The sequence below is a fragment of the Lagopus muta genome, chromosome 1 (genome assembly GCF_023343835.1).
Source record: "Lagopus muta isolate bLagMut1 chromosome 1, bLagMut1 primary, whole genome shotgun sequence".
NCBI classification, from domain to species: Eukaryota; Metazoa; Chordata; class Aves; order Galliformes; family Phasianidae; genus Lagopus; species Lagopus muta.
This window is the reverse complement of record NC_064433.1, coordinates 89299335-89316220: the sequence shown is the minus strand read 5'-3', so window position 1 is coordinate 89316220 and position 16886 is coordinate 89299335. Positions and strand designations below refer to the sequence as shown.

Genomic DNA, 16886 nt, shown 5'->3' with positions numbered 1-16886 from the left:
GAGCATAGGACACAATGCAATGCCACATCCTTTGTTGGCTTCAATAAGCCCCCAAATTTTCATATGGTTTCCCCGTAGAGAGAGCCTCCGAATGACAGGGGGATGGAAAGGCTAGACGAATTTTCCTCAGGTTTGTAATTCCCACCACCTATTCCCAAAAGCCATGTGATACTCTCCCTTTTCAAAGAAAGACAGACTCTTTAGCAAGGTGTGTTGTGATAGGACAAGGGAAAATGGTTTCAGATTAGAAGAGGGGAGATTTAGATTGGATATAAGAAAAAGAGTTTTTCTATGATAATAGTACTGAAGCACTGGAACATGTTGCCCAGAGAGGTGGTAGATACTCCATCCCAGGAGACATCCAAGTTCAGGCTTTATGGGGCTCTGAGCAACCTGATCGAGCTGTAAGTGTCCCTGTGCACTGCAGGGGAGTTGAGCCAGATGGACATTAAGGCTCCTTTCACACTCAAACAATTCCATGATTCTAAATATAACCTGCAGCATCTCAAAACTTCATTTAGAGGAAGTATTACAAAGAAAACCTTATTCTTAAATAAGAACTGAAATTACTAAAAGCTTTAAAAATATAGAATAAATACTAGCAGCAAAAGTTAATAAAGGCAATGTAATAATTAGTAGTAAGTGCAATCTAATTGGGTTGTTTAATCTCTAGAACACTGGGACATGAACTTCTTTATCAATAAAAGTTACCTCTCTCACAGATGACTCAGGTAAGACTGATGCTCTTGTAGCAAAGTAGTACTAAACACCAGCAATCAGCTGATGGTGGCAACACGAGGCCAACAAGAGTGATCAGGACACTGTCAACCTGCTTCACACAGCAAGCAGAGCCAGGGAAAGTCGTTGTGCAGCCAAAGGCAGCTCTTCAGAAGTGCAAGGGTGCAGCTAGGCCATGTTTCTGCCCAGGGATGTTTTGCCTCCATCCACTCCTTGTATTTTTGTCTTACTTTCGGCAGATAAGTTTTAATCACTTTGCTGCCAGGCACACGAACAGTGACACTTTGGAACACATTCCTGTCATATCAAATGCAATGTTTTGTTTTTCCTTTAAAATTAGAGGTGCTTGGCTTTATAGCCCTCAAAATAAAAAAGTGTTTAAAGTTTGTGGGGAAAAAAAAAAACAATCATAAACACACACACACACACATACAGTCCAGACACAGTAACAATTTAAAACTTAAATTTGTGCATTAAGGAAATGTGTAAGCAAGTTTTGATAATAAGCATAAGAACAGCAGTTTTCTAAGCCAACAGGTTGAGCCTTTCTTAACAGGAACATCCCTTTGCACAAACATTTATGTATCCCTTATGGACTATGATTACACTAACTATGTTGTGCGATTTTTCCATGAGTCCAGACTTCCTCACTGCTCAGTAGAGCATCCTTTTTAGCTACATATGTAGCACTAAAACTCACCCACACATTGCTCTTCAGTACTAGAACAGTCAACCACTCCAACACTTCCTGAATTTTTCTTTCTGCTTCACACAGCTGAACTATGAACATGTGTTTATTTTCTCCTATTGCCAAAATTGTCAAAAATAAAATTTTAAATCCTAATCTAGCAGCAGTACATAAATATATGACAAATCCCATTGATTCACTGTGATTCCAAGTGCTTAAGATTAAGCATCTACTAAACCAGATACTGCCTTTGTTGGACTTCAATACCAATTTAAGCTCTGTATAATCATAAGTCTCTGCACTCAGGGTTTTCTATCTGTTGTATTCTCTGCAATCAGAGATGCTAAGGCACTAAACAGCATTAGACCCACAATCTTATGTAGGCGTCAGTTTATAGAGATGTGAGCCTTAAGAGCTACATACCAAATCCTGAGGTTTTAAATATTCCATCCCATTAGAAGGTATAGATTCCACCCACCAAAGTTGCTCTTTGCTGGGCTTGGAGATGCATTGTAAACAGGAGATCTAGTTTTGATACAGGAGCTCAGGTGGTAACTATGACCAAATAACGTGATTATCTAGACATTTCTCTACAGTGGGTATAGAGCCAATTTTCACTTGGAAATAAGATATTCGCAAAAATATCTCTGTTACCAAAGAGAAATATGTCCATCCGTCTGGACATATGTACATCACCCAGGTCTTTGGAGCACTAACTCAAAATAAATGCTGTTATGCACAAGAGATTTTGACTCATATACAAAGCTCTGCCCTTGTCAGGTACTGTCAGAGGTATATTGCTGTCCTTTCTTCAAGGAAATACAACATTTGTATGGTGCACACCACACATCCACTTTTGGATGGAAATTTCAGCAATGCTCGATGAAGGCTTCTATTAGTTCTTACCTAAAGGGACACTCCTGCTAAAAACTCATGTACTAAAAGCACGCTTTGACAAAGATGTCCTTATTCTTTGACCTACTTATTCCTACTTGCTTACACCCTCTCTTCTTCTCTACTATGGTTTCCTGCTGCTTAGCCTTGCTCCCTTGTTCTTGAAAAATATGGGAAGGAATCTCTTCCCTGGAGCAAGGCAGGCCACCAGAAGAAGCAGGTGGCAGTTATGAGCAAAGGATGAGAGAAACCCAAAAGAGAAAGCTGTTTGGGAAGTAACGAATGCAAGCACTAATTTATATTTTAATGATTAAAGAGAGATTAAAGCCAACCACATCATGATTTTAACTCTGCAGCTGGTGGATTTCTTTGTCTTCTGGTCAATGAAGCTGAATTAGGGGACTGAGGGAACTTTAAAAGTGTTAAAAGATGTTATAATAATAATAATAAGGGGAGTTCTATAATTATAGAGAGATTATTGCATATAATATATAAGTGGCTTGCTCTTAAAGAGCCTCATCAAACTGATTTCCACTGCAACTCATTGATGCCACAGATGAGGACTTCAGGTGGGAGGATAAGCTATGGGAATGGATGCACACTTAAGAAACAAAGTCCTCGTTTTCATGCAAATGATCTTGTGCAGTTTAGAAGAAGGGGAGAAAAATGTCTTTTTAGAGCATTGTGACAGCAATACAGTGTGGTGAGGAGGAGGAAACTGCTCTGGTGCAGTGATGAACTGTTTCAAATGAACATTTAATAAAGTTGTTCAGAAGACAGCAGCTGTAACCCTTCTGCAATCCCAGCATATTTTACTATGATTGCACAAAATAAGAAAGTCAGTGTCTGCATGGTATAAGTAGAATGACAGAGCCAGCCATTGGAAGATTTTGATGTTACTCTTTTCATTCTTCTCCTTTTAGACTGGGAGAACAAAGTATATTCTCATGGTATGGTTCACAAAGACTTGTTTCTACTCAAGGGGAGTCATTAGTTGAACTCACTGTAATACTAGGTGTTATTGTTTAAGTTTTATGTAAGAACATGAAAGAAGTTCTCTCCTGAATAGCCCTCTTGCTCAGCTTTGTATGCACTTCACCACTGAAACTCGTCTTGTCATCCTCCTCCATACTACCTTGGTGAAACCACTCTGCCTGGCAAAGACAAAGGCAGGTACACTCTTCACTCCTTTTTCAAATGGCTGGATGAACTTTATAGCCAATGTATAAAAACTTACATAGTTGCAGAAAAAAATCCCTCTGTATTCTGAACAAGGGGAAGAACAAGGGATTAAATATCTTGACTTCCCTCCCCAGTTTTCAGAGCATGCCAGCATTGTGCTTTGCACGGAGCAAATGCTTCACCTTTCCCACTAAAAAGACAAAGGTATTGTTCACAGTATTACTGTTTGTTTTTGCTGCTGTTTGCTGCAGGTACACAAATCCTGCAGGTAAACTCAGTGCAGAAGTAGTGTTGACTCCCCCTATCACATAACCCTCAGTCACTTTGAGCCTGGATCCAAAAAAATGACACTTCTGTTTAAGATCTAGATTCAAGCTGTAAGAAAACCTTTTCTGACTTCAGAACATTTCCAGCCAAATATATTGTTAACTGAATTTCAAGATCTCATGAAATGCAGAGAGAGAAGTAAGCACCAGAAACAATCCAAAGCAATCACACTAAAGCGTTATCTTACTTTACCAATACTTGACGATATCATTTACGCTCTCCATGACTCCAGAGCAGGAGTCCAGGAAAATCAAGATCTCATTCTTCAGAGAAAATGCAGCATTTTTTGTCCCATTGAAGCCAAATTCTTCTTTTACATTCTTTAATTATAGTAGGAGTGAGGTGAGTTTTTAACTATGATCATGCTACAACAAATTATGCTCCGTATCAAGTTTGGATGTGTGCAACTTTATTTATGTACTCAGAAGTCACTTCTTTCTAAAACTAAAGGTCTGAAACCCATTCAGCAATTAAGAGAGACAATGTTCACCACCACTATTCCTGGTCAAACATCACTCAAGTTAGTGAAACTCTATGTTACTTGCTAAATAGATTCCTGTAAAATAAATAAAGTATTGGGATAAATTTTATTACTAGCTTTAGATAAAAGATGGGATAAATAAGCTACTCTTGCTTTGTACATCGAGCATCACATGCTTCTGTTCATCATAGCATACTAGTTTATCTTTATATTTTATATACCAGGGATTTAGTTCACACCACAAAATGTCCTGTTGAGATTTTAGATTTTTTCTTCGGGCTTTTACAGAGTAACATTGCCTGTTCTCATGAGAAAAATTATACAACCTCAGTTTCAGTAAAGGGACAAATTCTCAGCTGCCATAAACTGATATTACACCAAGGTCATTACAACTGCACAGATTTACAGCATTGTAATCATTCAGATATAGGACTCAATCCCATCCATCAGTGTTTTGTATCTTGCATCATCACTTAACACTCACTTCTGAAGACAAAATACAAAGATGAATTAAGCCCTCTGGGTTTTATAGCTAGTAGAAGTTGCTCTACTTAATGATGTAATTAATCTTTTCTATTGTTTGTCCCACACCCTCCCTCCTGCCCCCACCCTGAGATAACAGAGTTGTTAAAGCATCCATTTCTGCTGCTAATTTTTTTCCTTTTACTTGCTTGTCCTTTGCGTACATTTTCTAGTTTACATTTAATGTTCATTTCTCTCAATTTATTTCATGCTCTTGCTAACCGGCTGTCTAAAGTCAAGCTTCAAATGGTAGTAGCCATTTGGAGATAGTCAGTTCAGTGGGGTGAAAGATTAATTTCAGCTTTTTCACAATAACCATATGGTGTCTAGCACAATGTAACAGACTTTTGCTGAGCAGTTCTTAAAAACCACAATGATAGGCTGAACACTGAAAAATTGAAATATAATCACATTCATTCAAATACTTGCAGACCTTACTTTTACTGAAGGATCGTAAGAAATCACTAGTCATAACAAGCATTTCAGCTATTTCACTTTATATAGGGTGGATTGCAATCCATACCACCGTACTGGTCTCAAACAATTCTGTCTTTCAATTGTTTTGTCCAACAATAATTCAGACAACACTAAAGTAATAAAAGAACACAACTGATCATCTCAGGGTGGATTTATTTTTGGCACATCTTGGTCTTTAGACTGATTTTGAAACATTAGCTTTCTCTTTCCCTTCTATTGTTTAGTATTCAAAGAGATTACAGATTCCACTAGAAAGGAACAAAAAAAGCAAAAAAAAACCACCCCAAAAACCTGTGACAAAATCAAACCTATTTTCATTCTTGAGCGATTTCTGCGGGTCATATTCTTTTATATATTATCAGGCCTCTCTGATTTATACTGATGTTCAGAGATAAACTTCTATCTCAGCAACATTTCTACATTTCCTTATATCAGTGCCCATCCATTAAACTCACAGTGATGCTGATCACACATACAGAATTAATCCCATGCTTAAGTATTCGTAGCAGCTGGGCCTTAGAGCCAATTGCTTTCCCAAGGTATTTAAGCATGCCTCTTCCTTAATCATTTTTGGCAGCATACAAATAGATGCAGATTTGCATATATTTACCAAAAGCATACGGCAGCCCACAGCTACAGTAACTTTACTTGCAGAAAAGGTATACAATTTTTCAGAATTGCAAAGCATCTCAGCTACCAGGTGCCTCTGTGTATTTAACAAAAGCTAAGCTTGAACGAAGTATATATAGAGAGATCTGCAGCATCTCACTTGACACATGCTGATGTATCACCAATCAAAGCTATCTGTAACACCAGCTTAATCAGTTAGTCCCCAACCTTGGAGAATAACTCATTAAGGAGAGGCACAAAAGAGAAGGCAGCTCGATAGTGTTTCAATGATACATAAATAAAGCCGCCCTGTCATGGTAAATTCTGTGTAACAGGGAAAATGGTATAAAACCTGACATTGATCTAGAAGCTTGGTACCTCAGGGCACAGAAAGGGGAAAAGACATTTAATCACTGATGCTGACTGTCTCCATGATCTGGTAAGAAGCTCATGCCACTAGCTATGACCCATCAGGTGACCCTAAGTCAAAGTGGATGAGCTCTACACCTGAGGGAGCATGGCTGAGCAATATGAAAGCTGGTTTGATGGAAAATGAGAAAGGAAGCCCAAAGAGATTTAGCCAGCATTCAAATGCAGAAACATTAATTCTCTACACATTCCATTCAACCCTGTGGTTATAAACATTTCTGAGAAGGGGAAAAAACAAGAACTTAATTGAGATTCTGTTTGCAATAATAAACTACTAAGGCAAGTTCTCTGCAGACTACCTATGTTGCAAGATCACTTAATGCGGAAAGTACATTCATTATCATATTTATCAAATAATCCAACTATTTTGACTTTTCAAATGCTATTTATTTCCCAAAAGCCTCCTAAACTTGAAAGAGAGGTTTTGAAATATTACGTATCCTGATTGATTTCTCTCCTATTCCAAAACATTCCTGACTAGCTGTTAAGAACTTAATTTCTACTGTTGAAGACAATAGATAATTAAAACTAGTTTTTCCTACAAGAACTTAGTTCTTCTTGGTTAATGACATTTTGTTAGTTTCAGTTTTTTATTCATTTGATTTTAAAGTAACATATTTCTAACTATTATCATATTGTTAATGTATTTGGTTTCCCTTATCTCAGGTGTTTTATGAAGCATATAGCATTAGTATTATAGTGACCATGACAGGTAGGATAGTAAAAAGGGAACTAGAAGCTTGAGGAAAAAGAATCAATGAAAAAATCTTCCATTCACTGTGCAGAGATATCGGTCCTAAAGCAACTATACTGAGTATTTATTTCCCTCACATGTTAAAGAAAATAAACTAAACCATCATGCTGTCCAACCAGAACAGCTGAGAGCCTGTAAGGGACTGATCTGGTCACACAAACAATGCTAATACAACCTCCATATCTAAAATAAGCACAAAGGAAGATGCCATCTTCCCTCTGCAGAAAGTCTTTACAAAATATGACATCCAGAACTGACAACTGCAGGCCCAGAACAAGAAGGGAGAACAAGACCAAAATGAGAGTAAAAAACAAAAGCCTTGTAATGCGAAGCCTCAAGGAACGTCACCCATGCAGTTCATCCACTGTGCGTTAGATTGACAAATCCAACCTCAACATGAAATGCAAAGGTTGTTCTTGCAGGGAAGACTGTCTTCCCCTTATTTGTTAAACCTTAATATATATTTCAGTTGATCTTCCCAAAAAAGCATGGAACATGGGATGAATGAAGACAAGCACAGCTATCTGCTGTGATGTCAGAGCATAAGTTGAGCCAGTGTGGATTCTTAGTGTCCCAAGTCCAACTTTTAGCCATCAAATAGCTTCAAATAGTTCTCCTCAAATTCTGAATCAAATTCAAGTAAAAAAAGAAATTAAAAATCATATATCACATACTGACTTCCATGCAAGAAACAAGATAATTTTCTTATACTGAGCAACAAAAAGCCTTAATTACAGTAAAACTGCTATTTGAGTGAAGATCAGACCAGAAGCCACACAACAAATTAACAAAGTCAAGGTACTCGGTATAACAATGGGAACTTTCAGCCTTAGAAAATTCATAGCAGAACATTCCTGCAGTACAAAAGCATTAGACATGCTGGTGACTTCTTCAGAAAAAGAAGAGATGGTTCTTTCCTCTAGTCCCATCCCCATAGACTCCTCAGTAAAAAATCTCTTGGTTCAAATGTAAAAGTGGGATTTACACCTCAGATGCTAACATAGTATAAAAAAGTCACAGGATGCAGTCCACTAGGGTACAGCCTAGAAGACAGACCCTAACTTAGTGTTGAAAATGGAACTCCAAACATTTTCCATTAGGACATACATGACTGTATCCATATGGATACCAAACCATATAGCAGACCAGGCACTGTTTTAGGTGAGCCCAGGTATTGTAGAAGTTCTTTTTTTGTTTGTTTGTTTTTAAATAATCACAAAAAATATTCCCTTTTATTTTTACTTGCAACAGAGCTAGTTAGCTAAATTTAGTCTTGTAAACATCTAACTTAACAGGCTGCATCTATTTGCCTCAATATTTTAGCTGACTTAGGAATATACTTTCAAACCAAGTCTCCTAGTCATCTACACTGTCTGAATTTTGATTCACATTTTGCAGCTGAGTTTGTGCCCATAAATAGGATCAATTTCAGATTAAATTAAACCAGAAAATATACTTCAATGCCTTATCTGATGCAGTCTAATTTAAATGGTGTGGGTGCCAGGGTGTAGCTAGTATGAAGTAGCTTCCTGAAGTTGGAAGAGAACAGATTTCAAGTTGACAGCATCAAGTGTTCTGCTCTTCAGTAGTGCAACTCAGTAAGAGCACCACTTACTAATGTACATAAACTGATGTGCATTTCTGAAAAGGGAGTACAACAGACATCAATATTTAAGCAGTCTATAGTGCATTATACTTGCGCTTCATACAGGCAAAAGCTCTGGTCACTCTTGTGACCTCTAATCCATTCTCTACAAAATACAGAGCCAAACCACTGAAGAGCTTGAAAATGAGAGCACGCACCCTGAAAAATACAGGATTCAGGACATAAGGTTTGTTTTGTGTTGTGAGTAAGTGTGGTTAAGGAAAAAGTTTACTGTACTTTAAAAAAAAAAAAAATTGTGACAAACAAGAGAGGGTTGATAACAGCAGGACAAGAGGAAATGGTTTTAAGTTGAGGGAGGGGAGATTTAGGTTGGATCTCAGGGGGAAGTTCTTTACTATGAGAGTGGTGAGGTACTGGAACAGGCTGCGACCTGTGTCCAGAGAGGCTGTGATGCCCCATCCCTGGAGGTGTTCCAGGTCAGACTGGATGGGGCCCTGGGCAGCCTGGTCTAGTATTAAATGTGGAGGTTGGTCGCCCTGCACATGGCAGGGGGGTTGGAGATTCATGATCCTTCAGGTCCCTTCCAACCCTGCTCAATCTGTGATTCTGCGAACTTTAATGTTGAAATTTAGAATGCCCTTTCCAAATTTCATCTTGACTCAAGGAGAGGAAGGGAAAGAGAAATGCTTTTTTTTCCACTGTTATTATTTTTTTTTAATGCTCTGGTCATTAAACAGAAGTTGCCAGTAGCTGCCCTGTCAGCGGATGCATAAAAATAAACACATTACTCAATCACCATTTTCTAAATTTCTCATTACCTAGTTTGAAATTTATAGCAGCTAAGCTTTTTGCCTTTTTTTTTTTTTTTTTTTTTTTTTTTTTTTTTTTTACAAATATATCTTCAAGTTGGCTTTTCACTTCAAAAAGAGCACAATAGAATGCCAGATCTTTCTGAAAAGTCATTTCACTGGATTATTTTCATTATATATCATGTTGGATTGCTTAAACGTCTACTCTGATATCAATCTCACCTGAGCCCTGCACGGTACTGATTTGCTCTCTGACATTACATATATCCCTAAGGCTTCTAGCAACAACAAAAAAAACCATGCTGCTGCGAATATAGGAGAAAGTGACAGCCTAAGGATTAACCTGCTTGTTGATATTCATGTTCTAGCACATCCTCTGACAAACAGAATACTCCAGGGGTCAGGCTTCATCCTAATCAGAAAAGAGAGAATACAGATTGTTTTGATCAGAACTACATGTGTCTGAAAGGCTAATCCAAAATTAATTAGATCTGGGCTGCATAATATTCATTTGGATTTGTAAACATGGTGACAGGGGTATGAGGATTATGCTGATAGAGAACAGATAAGGTAACTAATTTGTAGGTTGATGATGCTTTAATAATGTCACAAGTAACACTTCTTTGTCTTAATAATTGCTAAAAATAAGGGATTTTTTTTCTCTGTAAATTAGCATGTAGACAGCAATTCAGTCAAAAATGAAGACATTTCAGCAGTCATAACATGCGGAAATTATTTTAGCAACAATACTCAAATATTTCCACTCTGACACAGCAGTCAGTTTAGAGCAGAGCAGCCTTTTTAAAGACAGACACCTTGGGCAAAAGGAAACGGATACTGAACTGTTTTGAATTTTTTACTTATGGCCTTTTAAAAACCATAAGGCTGACTTTCACACGCGGAAAGCTGACACAGTACTACTGATCTCAGCCATCACACAATAGTTTAATTATTAAGTGGCTTCTCCCTACCCCATAATCAATCTTCATTTACCAGTAAAGAAAAAAAAAAATCAAACCACTGTACAGTGTTCAATGATTTAAAAAATAAAAAATGCACTAAGTTACAAGAACACCAAGGCTGCTGTTAATACTGTCCAGAGAAACAGACATTGTCTGCCTAATTTCACATAGACAGGGAGGAGTGGTGGGGAAAAGTCCTCTACAGGACTTACCTGAGGATATGAGATAAACTGCAGACAAGTTCACTGCCTACCTAACACAAAGTGTTGATCAATTTGGAAGGAAGGAATGGGAATGAGAATGCATGAAAATGGAAACTGGGAGCACTTACAAATTCATTAACTAAAGTGTCTTTCTACAAACCAAGGTCATCCCTTATTCAGCTCCTAGATTACACATCCTCCCCCATTGCTATCAACGTGAGCTGAACAGGATAACAATCTTCCCTTGTGTTATGAGAATGTCACAAACAGATCATTTCTCATTTTCCTTTTACAAATGGATTAGCACTGTGCCAATTCATGACCCTATTTCAATCTGTGCTGCAGGTGAAGACTTACCTTATTAAAACTATACTGAGATTTTGTTATGTTTATACAGATATATTAAACTTCAGTTGCTCTGCACATGGATTTTTCAGATGAAACTATGAGTGTTAATATTTCAGAGAGGAAAGACTGGAAACCACTTCAGAGAAGTGCACGTTTGACAAAATGTCAGACAATGGCCTTGAAAGCTAAGAGAGAAGATGATAAAAATGCTTGCTTAATGAATAAACCCTCTGGGAAGCAATTTTTGCTGTATCTGTTACAATTCTAGTGGTGCCACAGTTTCCCAGCTCGTGACAGTCTTCATCGGTACAAATGCAACAAACCACTATTTTAGAAGAAATGCAAGTGCTGAAGTTCCACATTAGGGAAATTGTATCAGAATAACAAGGAAGTGATAATATTAAGATAGGAGGTGCTCCCTCCTTGTTCCCTGAAGGAGAGTAGAACTGTAATTCAGAAACCATTTTTGGTATGTGACCATGGTTCCCCCACAGAATTTGCCTTTGGGAAAATGCATTCCTCAGTGTTGCTATTGTCAAGAGGCCATTTCCTTCCTTGCCTGCTTACTGGAATTTCCTTCAGCACTATCTTTATAACCAGTTTGCAGCTGACCTCTGAAATACACACTTTGGTTCATGGCAGGCTTCAGGCAGAAGCCTTGAATAAGGTATGCTTAAAGCAGAACGCTCTCAGAAATAAATAGAAAAAAGCTAGAACAAATATTTGCTATTTTAACATCAGCAAAGTCAAGGAAGTACGCTGCTGTGATATTTAATACCGCTCAACATATTCCAAAGGGGATTGTGCAGCATCTGAACAGACTGCTAACAATGAAAGGGATGTTTGCAAAAGAGAAGAAAAAGACGGGGTGGAGGAGTGCTTACTATATACAAGATTAAAAAAAAAAACACTTGAAAAATGTTACTCTAAAATTGTTCTTTCTGTATTTATACCCATTAATTTTATCCTCTGAAAGAGTGGATATCAACTCTTAATTTACTTGTAGCTTGCCATCCATTTACATCCAATGTTTTCTGCCAAAGATGCTTAGAATCATGGAATAATTAATGCCAGAAAAGACCTCCAGGATCATCTTCTCTAATTGTCCACCTACAGCCAATATTTCCTCAGTAAACCATGTACTCAGTACCACATCTTACCATTTCTTGAACACCTCCAGGAATGGTGACTCAACCTACTCCCTGAGCAGCTGTTCTAGCACCTGACCATTCTTTTGGAGAGACCTGAACCCCCTTGCTGTAACTTGAGGCCATTCACCAGCTGGATTTAACTCTATTCCCCACCTCTGTTTGGGCCTGAAGATGGGAGTCACGCTGGCAAGCCTTCAATTCTCTGAGACCTCTCTGGTTGACCAGGAACAATGATAGATGTCAGAAAGAAGCTTGGCAGTCATTTCTGCCAGCTCTCTCTACATCCTTCAGTGGATCCCATCTGAACCTATAGGCTTATGTCAATCTCTGTTTCCTCCTAAACGATGGGTGATTTCTTCCACAGGAGGTAGACTCTCTTTATCTCTTGGAGCCTCCAAAAAAGTTCCCTGTTCACCTATGCTGATCTTCTTCCCTGTTGGTCTATCTTATAGCACAAGGGGACAGCCTGCTCCTGTGCCTCTAAAACTTTCCTCTTGAGAAGCATCCAGCCTTCCTGAACACCTTTACTCTTCAGGACTGAATCCCAAGGGACCCTCTCTACCAGAGTTCTGAGTAGTTCAAAGTCATCTCTCTGGAAGTCCAAGGTATCTTACCTCATTGTGAAACTGCAAACAGAACAGTGCTAAGCAGCTCTGACCAGGACATCAGCTGCTAAGTGCAGAAACCTTGATTTGTGCTAGAGTTATTCTATATAGTTATGCCAGAGTAAAATTAATCCCAGCAGATATCCCCAAATATCCATACAGTTTGGAATAAAACTTAAAGAATCAGACAAGAACCTCAAAGCTCATCAGAAATATAAAAACCTTGGGGATCAAAATATGCTCAAAGTAATTAAAAATATTTTTGCCTCTTTGGCCTAGAAAAACTGCCAATTTAGTGTCAAGAAAGTCAAAAGCAGGAAGAAATATGATGGGGATTCAGTGTCACATTTCTTCACTTAAACACAATAGCCCCAAATGGAGAGACAGGGTTCTGCTCTGAAACTGTGAACTTGTTTTGGGAAATAAAAGATTTCTCATCACAAAGACTTTTAAGCCAGTGTAGTATGAAAGCTATAACCTCACTTTGAAAAGGGAAACTAGTAGAGAAATAGTTCTTTAAAAGGACAAGCCTTAATTGCAGGTAGAACAAGCAGCTTAGGGAGACAAAACAGATAACAGCATTCCCTTGATATTTGGTGTAGGGGGAGATGAATCTTATGAAGGCCTTTACTTTCCCTCTGGAACAATAATATTAAAAAAAAAAAAAAAAATCCAGATCCCACCACTGCAACTTTGGAGTCCACTTTGGATGTTGGCAAGTACTTGCTAAAAGGAGAAAAGAGGTTGGTGCAAACTACTGGTCTCCTTTGAGAAAACTGCCACAGAGCAAGTGGCTGTTGACTTCCCCATGAAGTGGGCCACCCAAACCCAGCCAAAGTGTCACTAGTAAAGGTGAGGAAGTGCTCAGGCTCAAACCAAGTACTTGTTTTTACACTTCTTCCATTCAAAAATAACAGGTGCTTCAGGGTTGACAGTATTTAAAGGTTTACAAAGGTTATGCTTATGCACTCTAGAGCATTTGCCCAGAATACCCACAAAGTTACTACTTTCCTGTCTGCTGACATTTCCCAAGCAAACTCTTTCTTCTAAACTTGTACTCTACAAATCTAATAATACATAAGTAAGTGATCTAAAAACAGCAACAACCTTAAGTCTGATTCATAGCAGCCCCATAGACAGTTGTGCCTATACTCTCTGAAATAGGGGAAGAACAAGAGCAGATGGGGCTGAACTAATTTTATCCTCAAATCATTGCATGACTCTAATAGAGGAACATCCACATTTTCCTTCAGACTTTCCCAGCTGCACTGATTTTTCCTTTGTGGCCATACTTCTCAGCCAGCATGCAAATGGAGCCAACTACCTAGCTGTTACAACACAAATACTATGAACTAGCTCTAACATGAAGAGTTTGGGAAAAAAACACTATATGAAGTTACTGCAGTTACACAGGCAAGTAGCTGAAAAACCCTCGCTTTTCAGATTCATCAAAAACTTCTTTTTCCATAATATCATTGCTCTAAATACATGGCACATACCAATCAATGAAAGCACAGACATACTTTGGAGAACCACTCCCAGCCACCACTATCACCAACAGATAAACATCAGCTCTTACCTTCACTTGGGTAAGTGATATCAACAATCATTTCCAGTGTCATGGTGTATATCAGTTTAAATAGAAGAAAAAGAAACAAAAGGAGCACAAGCAGACCTGACTGAGAAAAGTTCACAATTTGACTTGTAAAGTCACAGATATAATAAGGAACAAAGTCATCTAGGATAGAATTTTGGTTCATGGCAAAACACAAGGATTAGATAAAGAAAAGCGTAAGGATTAGAAAGAAGTCATCAAGTAACAGAAATGATCCTGCTGAAAATCATGGAAATCCAGCGTACTCACAGCAAATCCAAAATTTAAACAAGATAAAGAAAATCTAGCCCCTAGGGAAGCCAGGTCAGTAGTCAAAGGTAAAGATTTAACATAGGAAATCACATTACAAACAATTGTGCTAACATAAAATTGCATTATATATACAATAGCAGTAAGGAGGATATAGACTTTAGCATGGTTTTCTTAAAGAAGCATAGTTTTCTTTGTTGGGAACACATGGGATCAACCATTCCAGTGAACCTCGTTAACATATAACTTGTATGAAAACAAATTCATTAGTGTTTGAGAAGTATTGTGACCTAGATCAACAAATCCCACTGAAAATACAACAGATAAAGAAAACATCTTCTGAAATGAAAAGCATGAATAATAAAGGAAACCAAACAAACACAAAACAAATGCTCAAGTACTAAAGATAGTGAAATACAAAAACACTTCTGACTGAGTACTATGAACAGCAAAAAAAGTATTCCATATGAAAACATACAAGAAAACACCTTCATTATATATGCATTATGCACAACAGAACATAGTGTTCATCTTTACCTTTCTTTTGGGAAAGTGAAAAGTTTTGCATGCTAGAGGCATAGCTCCAGCATAACAGCTGTGAGCACACACTGTTTTTGCACACCTTAAAAAAAGAAATAAAGTACAGTAGAATTTTCCAAATTGACTCATGTCACATTTTAGAAATACAAAACACATTTTTTTTTTCTTTTTCAAAGAAAAAAAAGCCTGATTGTCTTAAGTGGTAGGTTAAAAAAGAGGCTTATTAAAAGATAATATCAAATTTTAACAGGATTAAACAGTTACATTTCACTCCTGAAATACATTCTAGGGTCCTCTAAAAACCATTTATAAACAAAATAAACCAAAACAGCAACAGAGCAACAAGGAAAAGCACACAGTCGAACAAGCGGAAAAAAAAGACACCAATCACTCAACTATATCAAAGAAAAATGAAACTCTTCACAGGGGAGATCATCCTCATACTGTTTTACAGACAAATCCTAATGGCCATATCTATTTTTCTTGAATACTTTCCTAATCTCAATTGTTGAATGCTACAAGAAGAAAAAAAACATTTTACAAGTAGCCCTCACTCCATCATCCTTCTATTATCAAAGTCAGTAGGCATATAACGTGATGGAGGAAAAGACATAATAGAGCATCAGTGCATTAAATTTTTGTGAGGAAAATTTTTTCTTGTCCTCAGAATATTTCTGAAGTTTCAAAAGTTATATATTTTACATTCTTGCACTGAGAGAATTGAGATATTTTTGTAATATCTAGATGAACTAGGACAGCCAGTTATCTGGTACTACCAAAAATCCCCAAAGGGGAAACATAAGAACATTTCCAAGCTTCAAACAATTTTTCTTCTACAAGACTTTTAGCAAAATTCCCAACAGCGAGGCTGCGAGGCTGAACACAGCAGGACAAACTACAATGAGGAAGGAAAATGTGTGAAAGATCACTTACAGCCCTTGCAGAAATAAGAATCCCATTGGTGGAGGAGGAATTGGGACCTTTGAGAAACTGCTGCTTGCATGACACAGAGCTTCAGGAGCACATAGCGAATCTGTCCACATTAAAAAGATTCTCCTCAGAGCATTTTGCACAGCATCCTCAGAACCAATGTGCTCAGGAGTCCAGGAAACAGCTGGTGAGTTCTCCGAAGGGCACAGAGTGGATTGGGCACTCAGGCAAGATGCAGAACACCTGAGTTCAGCTGCTCACCTGCTGCAAAATTATGGGTAGCTTGTTCTCAGCTAGTCTCCTGTATAGGTACTCCCAGTCACCTGGTACGTCATCAGTGAGCAGCTTCTCTTTTGATCAGAAGTACCCCTGAAAAATCATTCTTGAGGAAGGATCTCATATTTCTATGTGAAATTGAAATTATTTGCTCAGAGATTCCTCTTGAACTGAGCAACTTGTAAGTTATAAAAAGAACTAGATACATCTCTAAGATTTAGGATGAGCAGCCTCGAACTGCTGGATGGGGACACCCAAAGTATGGGGGGGGGGGGTGCAGAGGCTTGACTCAAAGGCCACTATGAGAAACCTGTCCTGAAATCAATGTCAGTGACACTGCAGCAGTAAATTAAACATCTTCAGTTGTAATGGTTACTATGAAATGGTTAACTGGTTCTCAGTAAAGCTGACTCCAGTTTTTTAATTTCAGCAGTGATGAATACATTATTAATGGATCAGGCTCCTCTAGCCTAAGAAACAGATTCTAAAGA

General features: G+C 38.0%; 1 long non-coding RNA gene across 1 annotated transcript in view; it reads right to left on the bottom strand.

Moving 5' to 3' along the window:
- The window catches only part of LOC125689659 (uncharacterized), a 68912-nt gene extending 52636 nt beyond the window's left edge, over positions 1–16276 (bottom strand). Inside the window, exon 1 of the long non-coding RNA XR_007375383.1 lies at positions 16123–16276. This is a non-coding gene — a long non-coding RNA (uncharacterized LOC125689659). The remainder of the gene's footprint in view (positions 1–16122) is intronic.
- Between the last annotated feature and the right edge of the window lie 610 nt (positions 16277–16886).